The following is an 11602-nucleotide window of genomic DNA, read 5'->3' on the forward strand; positions in this document are numbered from 1 at the left end:
AATGTCTGGTTGTAGATAACTTGACACCAGATACGAATTAAAACGCATCAACCATGTGTGTAGACATGATGGTCTCTTTTTGACGGAGTCCGGGAAGTGAACACGGTTTTGGATTATGTTTGACGTAAGTAGGAGTTCAGGATCACTTCTTGATCATTGCTAGCTTCATGACTGTTCCATTTGCTTCTCTTCTCGCTCTCATTTGCGTATGTTAGCCACCATATCATGCTTAGTCGCTGCGCAACCTCACCACTTTACCCCTTCCTTACCCTTTAAGTTTTGCTAGTCTTAATACCCATGGTAATGGGATTGCTGAGTCCTCGTGGCTCACAGATTACTAAAACAATAGTTGCTGGTACAGGTTATGCGATGATCATGACGCGAGAGAGATGTTTGCTGTTTTGGAGTTCTTCTTCTGCTTCTTCTTCGATCAGGGGATAGGTTCCAGGTCGGCAGCCTGGGCTAGCAGGGTGGATGTCGTTTGAGTTTCTGTTTGTGTTCCATCCATAGTCGCATGTTGCTCTTATGTATGATGCATTGTTGTATTCGTGTGGCATTGTATGCCTTATATATATATCCCTATCTTTTATGTAATGTTGATGTAATGATATCCACCTTGCAAAAGCGTATCAGTATGCGGTTCTATCCTTGGTGGGACCTTTGAGTCTCTTTAGGATAGTATCGCATATTGGGCGTGACACCTATACAAAGAAAAAGCTGAACAGAATTGCTTTCTAAGTTATTATTAGGTGGAGAACTATAAGCCTCAGTGTGAAGAACAATTCATAGAGGTTGGCACAATACGGATGTCCATGGATAGTCTCCTACCAAGTGTGGTCGACACTAACAAGGGGTGTGACCAATCAATTTTGAGGACTTGACCCTGAAAGCAACCGTCATTACAGGGTCTTGCGAATGGTAACTTTCTTGTTCGCAACCTAAAAAAGTGAAGAGTCGTGAAAATTTGATGATAATGATGTTTCATAGACACGGTCAATTAAATAAATGCATAGGTAAATAAACTACTAGGAAAAGTTGACAAGAAATCAAGAGCATTAGGGGTATGGGGCACAGCTTCAGTCACACCCGGGCTGGAAGGTGGACGACTTGCGCCACACTCGCCAATGGTATAATCCTCGACGGATAAATCGAAGAGGTCACCAAGGCCATGGACCTTTTCTCCCATGAGAACGTGACCAAAATCTTCATCATTAACCAAGTTATTGAGTTCAACATCTAATGACGGACCGTCCAATGTTATTGGTTCAAAAAAATCACATTCATGGGATAAGTCAAGTTTGCGCTTGAGGGGGAGCCTCGCTTCCTCGTCAGCATGAGGGGGCGATAAATTTCTACGCTTCTGTCCGCTGGTGGCCGGGGCAGTTTCTGGAGGATCATCACTACCCACTAGCACTGGATGAGCCGAGGAAGAACCAGCTGCAACAACAGACTTTGGTACACCACTTTGCTGCGGCCACATATATAAAAGGATAATATTATTAGTACTGGTTAGTACAATTAAGAAATAGATAAATTTTACACGGATCATTAGTTCACCTCTTTGGATTTCATGGGTTGAGTAGCAGCAACATCCTGTAAGTAGCTATGGAGGATTGGCATCCAGTGATCTTTGACACGTGCTTCCTCCTGTTCAGTAACACCAATATGCTGGTCCCGGTGATCATCAGCCACCCTTCTTACTACCTTAAAATTCTCATCAGACAATGGACGAACTCTAATATGGCGTTGCAGTGCGGACCTATTTTTTCTCCTTTCATTATAAGGGACCTTCCCATTCAAATTACCATTGCGAAGTTGGTCAAATACATTAGCGAATGGCTTCAGAAATTCATGTAGCCAATTTGCCCACGCCACAGATGAGTCACCGACGCGAGAATCATCTGGAATGGGGCGTGGATCCTCCTCATCCCGCAATAAATGAAGCCAAAAGGCATATGCAATACCGATATCATGTCTTGTATACAGACTGGTGAAGGGAGGAAAAGGCACCACTTGGTCAAGCCTAAATTGTCTTGCTACTCTGTCAGGATGATAAGGTTCTGCTATAAATTCTTCAACACGCCTCCATGGAAGCATACCCCGACGTATGGAAATTTGGAAAACCCGACTCAGATAACCTACATTTTCTAATTTAGACAAACTGTAGGGGTGCCATGAGATCTGGGTGTGCTGTCTGAGAAGTTTGTGTGCTGAGTCATGATCATGGAAAAGTGGAGTTCTAGACATAGTGTTCCACATTTTTGGTTTTGGAGCTGGATGTTTATAGAATGGGAGTGATTTTGTGCTAGATTTATTCCCAAAAGCCTTCCTTAAGTATATACCCATCCATCGATCAGATAGTGGACTTAACATGCCCTTTTCAAAAAGAAGGGACCAATGGGATGAGTGGATCAGCCAAAGCGAATAGTATAAGGAGCAAAGGGCCGGCGGAGCTAAGGATATGCGACGCCCTATTGTGATCCAAGAGGCCATCACTAATACCCCGGGATGAATATATGGCCCTCCACCTGGAACAACAAAGCGACAGAGCCAAATAGCAATATAGGCTGCAGTATAGAGGCGCTCGTCTTGGAGACTATTGATAAAGAATGTGTCGTTTAGACGATTGTGGAAGTAATCGCACCATTCCTGAAAGCCTACATTGCCGCTTTCGGAGTGTTTGTTCCATATGTCAAGGAGTTGTGGCAAAAAGTTGGGGTACAACAACAAAGAAGGATCCAGTTCATGAGTAGGGGATATAAATTCATCATACAGATCACCATCTAAGGGTAGCCCAGCCATTTGGTTCATATCAAGAAGAGTGATTGTGCGTTCACCACAGGGGAATAAGAACGTGTTAGTGTTGGGATCCCAGTGCTCTAACAAAGCCCTCGGAAGCGGGGGAGATACAGAGTACTCACCCAAAGAGCAATAAATGGCTCCATAGATATAGTCTGTGTTCTCTTCACTACCTTTCAAATGCATGGAATAATTCTTCAAAACATTAGTTCCCCATTCAACGTACCCAGGGGGAGCTACTGAATATTCAACCTCGTGGAATTCCCAACCTAATCCTTTGGATATCATGTGAGTCCCCAGGGTGACAGCTGTATCGACTCTAGGATGAGGAGCGGCAGGATAATAGCATTGAGCCATGAAAGAGCGGCCTGATGTCCACCCTCGCCTAGAATATTCAGGATTTCCTTGGGGTGTCTGTTGTTCCCTTATCACAGGATTGTACAGCAGATTAGTATCTGGTTCAAAAAGTTGCTTCTTAGCTAGCTGCAATAGAGACATCCTATGCACTTCATCCGGCTCCATCTATATGCAAGGAAAATATGCATATTGGTACATGCACCAAACATTATCAAAAGATAAAACAAAAAGAAAATACAAAAAAAAACTTACCAAGGTGGACGTGCCCAAGCAGCCAGCCCACAACAAGGATGAGAGAAGTAGTATCTACAAAAAAAAATCAACGATATCAAAAGTTGGCATATACAGAATGAAAATACATGGGATGTGAGAAGAGAGGTATACATGATTAAAAATAGTCCTCACGCATGAGAACAGTAGCTCATCGCCGAACGCACGGACGAAGCCCATATATTGGCCTCCCGGAACGCCGACGATGATCAAGTCATTGATTCATATATATCATTAAAAAATCACTGTCGAACGACGGACCAAGCCCATATATAAGCTTGCCGGAACGCCGACAGTGATCAAGTCATTAAAGTCACGCATATATCATTAAGAAAAAATCACTGTCGAACGACGGACCAAGCCCATATATAAGCTTGCCAAAACGCCGACAGCGATCAAGTCATTAAAGTCACGCATATATTATTTAAGAAAAATCACTGTCGAACGACGGACCAAGCCCATGTATAGGCTTGCTGGAACGCTGACAGTGATCAACTTATTGACTCATGCATATACAATAAAAAAGAAAACTTCTCATGGTTGAATGACAGACTAAGTCCATATATAGGCTTCCCGGAGTGGCAGCAGTGAGCAATCTACTAATTCATAAAAAAAAAATCCCCGAGTCGAGCGACGGACCAAGCCCATATAGAGACTTCCCGGAACGCCGACCGTGGGATCATGATATTTGGATGAATAATTACAGATCAAACACATCCAGAGACCAGAGCTATATACACCATGACAAAAAAAGTTGTATGCGCTCAGGGCATCATATCCCTGATACGTGTAGATAATGAGAGAGATGAAACAACGAACGAATATAATCAGATGATTTGGAAAAGTTGATTACCTAAGTAAGATTTGATCCGGGCCATGACCTGGTGTCCTTGTCTTCCTGCACCTACGAGATGAAAAGATGGGTTATAAACTAAAGGGACACCCAAGACATTAGGAGGTAAAGCGTGGCCTAATAATGAAAGGACGGAAGGGGCATACCCAAGCTGGACGAATCAGTACTTTCCCACGCGGAGGTGCATCTTGTGAGGGATTGAAAGCAATCTGGGACTGATGAGATAGCAGACTAATCAGTCAATGAATCAATTTAGGTACTAGCGAAGTCATATATAATTTGCTAGCCTATCAAAGAATTGCGGCCGGCCGGACTGAAGCATACCTAGTCTCCGACGTCTTCTATCAGTTGTCTCCGACGTCTTCAATCTGGTCTAAGAAAAGAAAAGGAGGCTGGTTGTTTAAAAGAGGGTTGAGAAGATAGTGGAGGAGATAATGGACGGGGTTTGTTAGCCAGATAGAGTTTGTTAGCCAGCTAACCTCAAGCGTGGCCTGACTTCTAGCTTGCATGGCTGCAAAATCGGTCAGCAACGTGTGCAAATAAAAGAAAGATGTACAACCACGTATAACTGGCATGCACTTGACTAAAGGTCAACGTTTCTAAAGGAGCATGAGCACATATACACACAAAAAGTGCTATAAACACGAAATATGTATAATCAAGTTTCGAGCTCTCGGCTCGAGTAAAAAAAAATCTCTTTCCTCAAGCCCAGACCTCGAGGGGCATCTGCTGACATGGATTTTGACCAAGATAAAATAAATTTATAAAGTGCATAAAATATAGATGCAAAACGGGAAAATCCATTTTATAATGAAAAGAATCAATTTTAAAATATATAATTGACTGCTCAAAATGAGGACCGACAAAATAGGATATGATATATTTACGAATGTCGGTAACGCACATATTAAACCGACGATTGGGAAATACGACGAAACTCGTCAAATTTTGTCATGAGGAAAAAATATAAAGAACACATGACTCGCACACATGCCGCCGCCACTAACGGCGAAAATACAAACATAAAATTGCCATGAGGAACGCTGAGATCGGCAAATGTTGGCTATATGGAAATGTTCGGTTCTGTTCCATCGACAAACTAAAATATTGAAACGATGTAAAAAAATTGCGCTAATGAAATATACGCGCAATATACTTGGTCAAATATTCATCTGATCAAATAATCATGTGATAATCCATATGACGCTAGACCTTGAGTTGTATGCAAAAAAAATATTGACGTGCACACCCTGACTCCAGGCCTTAATGAGCTATTTAATAGCTAATCGTGCTTCGTCAAAAAAAGAAATATGGTCACGTATGCATGGACATGCTTCTCACAAGGCTGCTGTGCATGCATGCGAATAGTGCTATAAGGCCCACACAATGATTTAAAATAGTCTAAGCCCATTTTGAAAATATCTACGTACATGTACATGCATGTGTAGCCACATCCATCGGCCAATCACGCACATAAGTAAATGGGTTAGCGTATGCTCAAAAAAAAGTAAATGGGTTAGCGACGTTGCCGGTCAATTAGCGATTAAAAAATAAAAAAAGCAACCCACGCTCCCATCATCCCCCGTTCCCACGATGGGTGGACGTGAACACGCAGGCATCGAGCCTCAGCGCTCCACTCCTCCTTCTATAAATACCCCCCTGCTCATTGATTTGGGGTTGGACTCATTTTACTCCCAGGTTCTCTGGTCTCCTTCCCTCCTCTCTCTAGTAGCAATATTCTACTACACATCATACAACACAAAAAAAGCACACCTTGAGAAAAGGAAGCAAGGGGAGGAAGCTTGGTTGGTTCCAAGAAAGAAGGTGAGATATGATACTACCCTCATACCCTTAATTTCGGCCGTTTGGTTCGAATCAAGGAATCATTTCTCCTCATCTATGAATTCTCGTCCTTAGTCTCGGCCATTTTGGTTCGGATCAAGGATTCTTTCTCCCTCACTTCATGAAATCATATCCTTGGTTTCGGCCATTTTGGTTCTGATCAAGGAAAATACATGCCGTGAAATCAAGTCCTTAGTTTCGGCCATCTTGGTTTAGATCAAGGAAAATACATATCATGAAATCATATCCTTAGTTTCGGCCATTTTGGTTCGGATCAAGGAAAATACATATCATGAAATCGTATCCTTGGTTTCGACCATTTTGGTCCGGATCAAGGAAAATACATGCCGTGAAATCATATCCTTAGTTTCGGCCATTTTGGTTCGGATCAAGGAAAATATATATCATGAAATCATATCCTTAGTTTCGGCCATTTTGGTTCGGATCAAGGAAAATACATATCATGAAATCATATCCTTGGTTTCGGCCATTTTGGTTCGGATCAAGGAAAATACATGCCGTGAAATCATATCCTTAGTTTCGGCCATTTTGGTTCGGATCAAGGAAAATACATATCATGAAATCATGTCCTTAGTTTCGGCCATTTTGGTTCGGATCAAGGAAAATGCATATCATGAAATCATGTCCTTAGTTTCGGCCATTCTTTTGGCTCGGATCAAGGAACATAAAACTCATAAAATTATACCCTTAGTTTTAGCCATTCTTTTGGTTCGGATCAAGGAACATAAAACACATAAAATTAAACCCTTAGTTTCGGCCTTGTGGTTCGGATCAAGGAATATAATTCATAAAACATTGTCCTTAGGTTCGGCCTTGTGGTTCGAATCAAGGAATATAAACCCATAAAATCATGCCCTTAGGTTCGGCCCTTTTGGGTTCGGATTGAGGAATCTGGATCTACGTGAAATCGGGGATTCACATGTTTCATGTAGATATGTCCTCAGTTTTGGCCATGTGGTTCAAATCAAGTATGCATATTTTTCTTCACATAGACATGTTGTGATTGGGGGACATATAAAATGCTCTAAGCATGGGTTCTCCTATATGAATTCCATGACGTGAGTTACAAATATTGAAAATATATGCATCCAAATATGGGGCCAGATTAAGCCTCACCAAAATCAACCTTCATTTACACCATAACATAAATGAGGTCGAGCACGAACAAAGTATGTTCCATGCATGGTAAAGAAACATATGACATCATATCAAACATAATGTCATTGAAGAAAACCTACGTGGATAAACTTCAAGTTCCCCAAGGCCGGAGTTCAGCGTCCATCGCGAGGAGGATTCCTTTCATTTTATTTTATTGTAGCATATTGTAATAGGCATGTGATAATCCTATGTAATAGAAATGTTGGAATTCTTAATCAGGTGTTTTCTCTTTGGAGTTGTAATTAACAGAATTTTTATGTAAATGTAAGAGTTCTCGAAATAAAGTACCTACAATGTTTGATTCTATTTTTATTTTATGCATCTAAATTTCACTCTGTATCAATGACGTGGACGTGTGTTTCACGCCCGCCATTTTTCCCGTCATCACAACAACAATCATAATCATAGGCTACCTTCTAGGGTTTAGCCTCTACGCTCTCGTGGTAGATCAACTCTTGTAATACTCATATCATCAAGATCAATCAAGCAGGAAGTAGGGTATTACCTCCATCGAGAGGGCTCGAACCTGGGTAAACATCGTGTCCCCTGCCTCCTGTTACCATTAGCCTTAGACGCACAATTCGGGACCCCCTACTCGAGATCCGCCGGTTTTGACACTGACACCCTTCTCCCGTACAGGACTCAAAAGGTGCGGTTTCGGAGGCCTACTGTCCCGACCTACAGTGCATGCCGCAAGCCGAGATGGGGAAGATCGTAGCAGTATCTCAATGGTCGGGAACTCTGAGGCAAGAGGGTTGTGTTGTTCTAGTGCATCTCTCTGGGAGGAGCGACCTCCCTTTTATAGGCGCAAGAGAAGAAGGTGAAAAGGTGGCGATGGGAGATGAAATGAAGAGAGGGAGGCGAAGCGAACAGACAGCAGACGAAGAGGTGCGCCGTTCATATTCATTCTCCACTTCAGAAAAACGTTTTAGCTCCCGTGTGACCGTTCGTATACCCATCGTGCGTGGCAAAAATTTAGACATCGGTTCGGCTCATTCCTGCAACCCGTGGCACGGCGCGGCGTGACGAGGCGTGGCGTGGAGAGGCGGGCGGCGGAGTAGGAGCGCGCGTGGATGTCCCTCTTGTTCTCATGCTCATACATGTGGGGAAAGAACCTCCCTTATAAAGAGGTCCAACTCCCTCTAAACTAGCAATGTGGGATTAAAATTTAGTAGTGCCCCTTGCCTTGCAAGAATGGGCTAAGTGGGCCTTTAGGATTTATTTAGGAATTTCTGAAATAGTTATTGGGTTGTCTCAAAATAGACTAAATTCCAGCAATCCCACACCAGATCCCAGAGGCACACAAAAATTTGCCTTTGGTTCCAAAACACTGTTTTATATACCGGTACTGCAGTGGAGACTGTTAAGTTGAACTTCCACCTAGAACTCTATGCTACACTCGTAAGAAACTTGAACAGTGGAGTGGGCCTTGAACTGCAAGTTTTCTGCGAATCTAGCTTCACACAAAGCCTTGACCGATATTAGGCTACCATGGGTCTTCCCCGCGGGTGGAGCTTATGCGTCATGCTCCGAGACCTTTCATGAGTTTACTAGAGAGAACCCTACTCTCATAGACTGCGACATTTAACAATCAGACTCATATAGGTGTGTTCTTCAAAAGATGTTCTGCAGGACAACATCTCTGCTTAAATGAGCCATTTAGAACACATTAAGATATACATCAACCTGCCATGCAGATTTAGAGAGTATTGCATCTTCATGGAGTGGTATTGTTGACAGTAAGGATACTCTCCTCTCAGTTGACCAACAACTTTTCTTCCACATCTAATTCATAGGATCTCCGATCACATAGACTAGGTTACCACTATGAACAACTCATATTGTGGGTCTCATACCCATCTCCCTCGATGCATTATCTATCACATTACGTGATAGACCCTTAGTAAAAAGATCTGCTAGATTTTTAGACATTTGGATATAATCCAATGCAATAACTCTGGAGTTTCTCATTTTCCTGACAGACTTTAACCTTCTCTGAACGTGTCTTGATGACTTCATGTTGTCCTTTGAGCTGCTCACTTTCGTGATCACAATTTGATTGTCGCAGTTCATAAGGTTCTTCAACAACCGGCAAGTCATTCAAGAGGTGACGAAGCCAATCTGCTTCGACCATAGTTATATCTAGTGTTGTGAGTTCTGCTTCCATTGTTGACCTCGTTAAGATGGTCTGCTTGCAAGACTTCCAAGAAATAGCGCCACCTCCATGAGTGAATACATATCCGCTCGTGGCCTTTATCTCATCAGCATCTGAGATCCAGTTTGAGTCACTATACCCTTCAAGCACCTTTGGTGCGCGGTGTAGTGAATTCCATAATTCGCAGTGCCTTTCAAATAACGCAAAACTCTCTCTAGAGCTTTCCAATGCACATCTCCTGGTTTTGAGACAAACCGACTCAGTTTGCTAACAGCAAAAGAGATGTCAGGTCTTGTAGCACTGGCTAAGTACATAAGCGAGCCAATAATCTGAGAATATTTCAATTGATCTCTAGCAATTCTTTGATTCTTTTGAAGTAACACACTCGCATCATATGGTGTTGGAGAGGGCTTGCGGTCACTATAGCCAAAGCGACTCAAGATCTTTCCACATAGTGAGATTGAAGCAATGTAATCCCACCATCATCGTCTCTCAACAACTTGATGTTTAGAATGACATCAGCCACTCCTAAATCCTTCATCTCAAAACAACGAGATAGGAAATCCTTGACCTCCTTAATAACATTCAGATTTGTTCCGAAAATCAGAATGTCATCAACATACAAGCAAAGGACAACTCCCTCGCCCCCACCATGGCGATAGTACACACATTTATCAGCTTCATTTACAACAAAGCCTGCAGCTCTTAAAGTTCTTTCAAACTTCTCATGCCACTGCTTGGGTGATTGCTTAAGTCCATACAAAGACTTTAGCAACTTGGACACTTTTCCTTCCTGACCATCTACTACAAACCCATCTGGTTGTTCCATGTAAATTTGCTCGTCCAACTCTCCATTTAGGAAAGCAGTCTTAACATCCATTTGATGAACAAGAAGACCATGTGAGGCAGCTAGCGAAAGTAGAACTCGAATAGTGGTCAGTCGAGCCACAGGTGAGTAAGTATCAAAGAAGTCGTCACCTTCCTTTTGGGTATAACCCTTAGCCATGAGTCGAGCCTTGTACTTTTCAATAGTACTATCAGGCCTAAGCTTCTTCCTGAATACCCATTTGCATCTTATAGGTTTGCACCCATAAGGACGATCAGTTATCTCCCAAGTTTCATTCGCCAAGATGGAATCCATCTCGCTACGAACTGCTTCCTTCCAATAGTCAGCATCTTCAGATGCATAGGCCTCTGAAATAGAACTGGGAGTGTCATCTATGAGATACACAAGAAAATCATCACCAAAGGATTTTGCAGTCCTATGTTTCTTGCTCCTAATAGGAACTTCATTGTTCTCCTCCACAAGATTTTCAAAGTGTTCCATCGAAATGGCAGGTTCAGTAATTGTAACTGGTTCCTGATTCGATGAACTAGGCATCTCATGATTAGATGAGATAGCCATATCTTTCATGGGAAAGATATATTCAAAGAAAGTCGCATCATTCGACTCCATGATTGTACCGACATGCATGTCAGGTACCTCAGACTTTACAACCTAGAATCTATAACCAATGCTATGAAAAGCATAACCCAGGAAAACACAATCCATGGTTTTTGGTCCAAGTTTGCGCTTCTTTGGAATTGGCACATTGACTTTTGCCAAACAACCCCAGGTTCATAGATAAGAGAGTTTCAACCTTTTCTTCTCCCATTCCTCGAATGGAGTTATCTCTTTGTTCTTTGTGGGATCTCGGTTTAGGACATGACATGCAGTCAGTATTGCCTCCCCCCACCATGCCTTGGAGATACCCGACGTGTCTAACATGGCGTTAACCAAATCAGTTAGAGTACGGTTCTTTCTTTCGGCTACCCCATTTGACTGAGGTGAATAGGGAGGCGTCCTCTCATGGATTATACCATGTTCCGCACAAAAAGCATCACATTCATTGGAAAAATACTCTCCACCACGGTCGAACCTAAGCCTCTTGATTTTCCGATCAAGTTGGTTTTTCATTTCAGCTTTATAGACCTTGAAAAAGTTCAAAGCCTCATCCTTAGATTTTAGAAGATACACACAGCAGTATCTAGTGGAGTCGTCAATTAACGTCATGAAATATTTCTTTCCACCTTTTGTCAAAACACCATTCATTTGACATAGATCTGAATGTATGTGTGACGCCCCCGATTCAATCGTACACTAATCA

The 11602-nt window shown here is 42.4% G+C and overlaps 1 long non-coding RNA gene across 1 annotated transcript; it reads right to left on the minus strand.

Moving 5' to 3' along the window:
• Window positions 1–2732: 2732 nt before the first annotated feature.
• LOC123041238 (uncharacterized) lies at window positions 2733–4729 on the minus strand. The gene is made up of 5 exons (XR_006418435.1): window positions 4604–4729; window positions 4426–4494; window positions 4280–4330; window positions 3409–3462; window positions 2733–3321 (listed from the first exon to the last, which is right to left on the minus strand). It is a non-coding gene; the product is annotated as an uncharacterized lncRNA (long non-coding RNA).
• Window positions 4730–11602: the final 6873 nt, after the last annotated feature.

The sequence above is a fragment of the Triticum aestivum genome, chromosome 2B, assembly GCF_018294505.1.
Source record: "Triticum aestivum cultivar Chinese Spring chromosome 2B, IWGSC CS RefSeq v2.1, whole genome shotgun sequence".
Lineage (NCBI taxonomy): Eukaryota > Viridiplantae > Streptophyta > Magnoliopsida > Poales > Poaceae > Triticum > Triticum aestivum.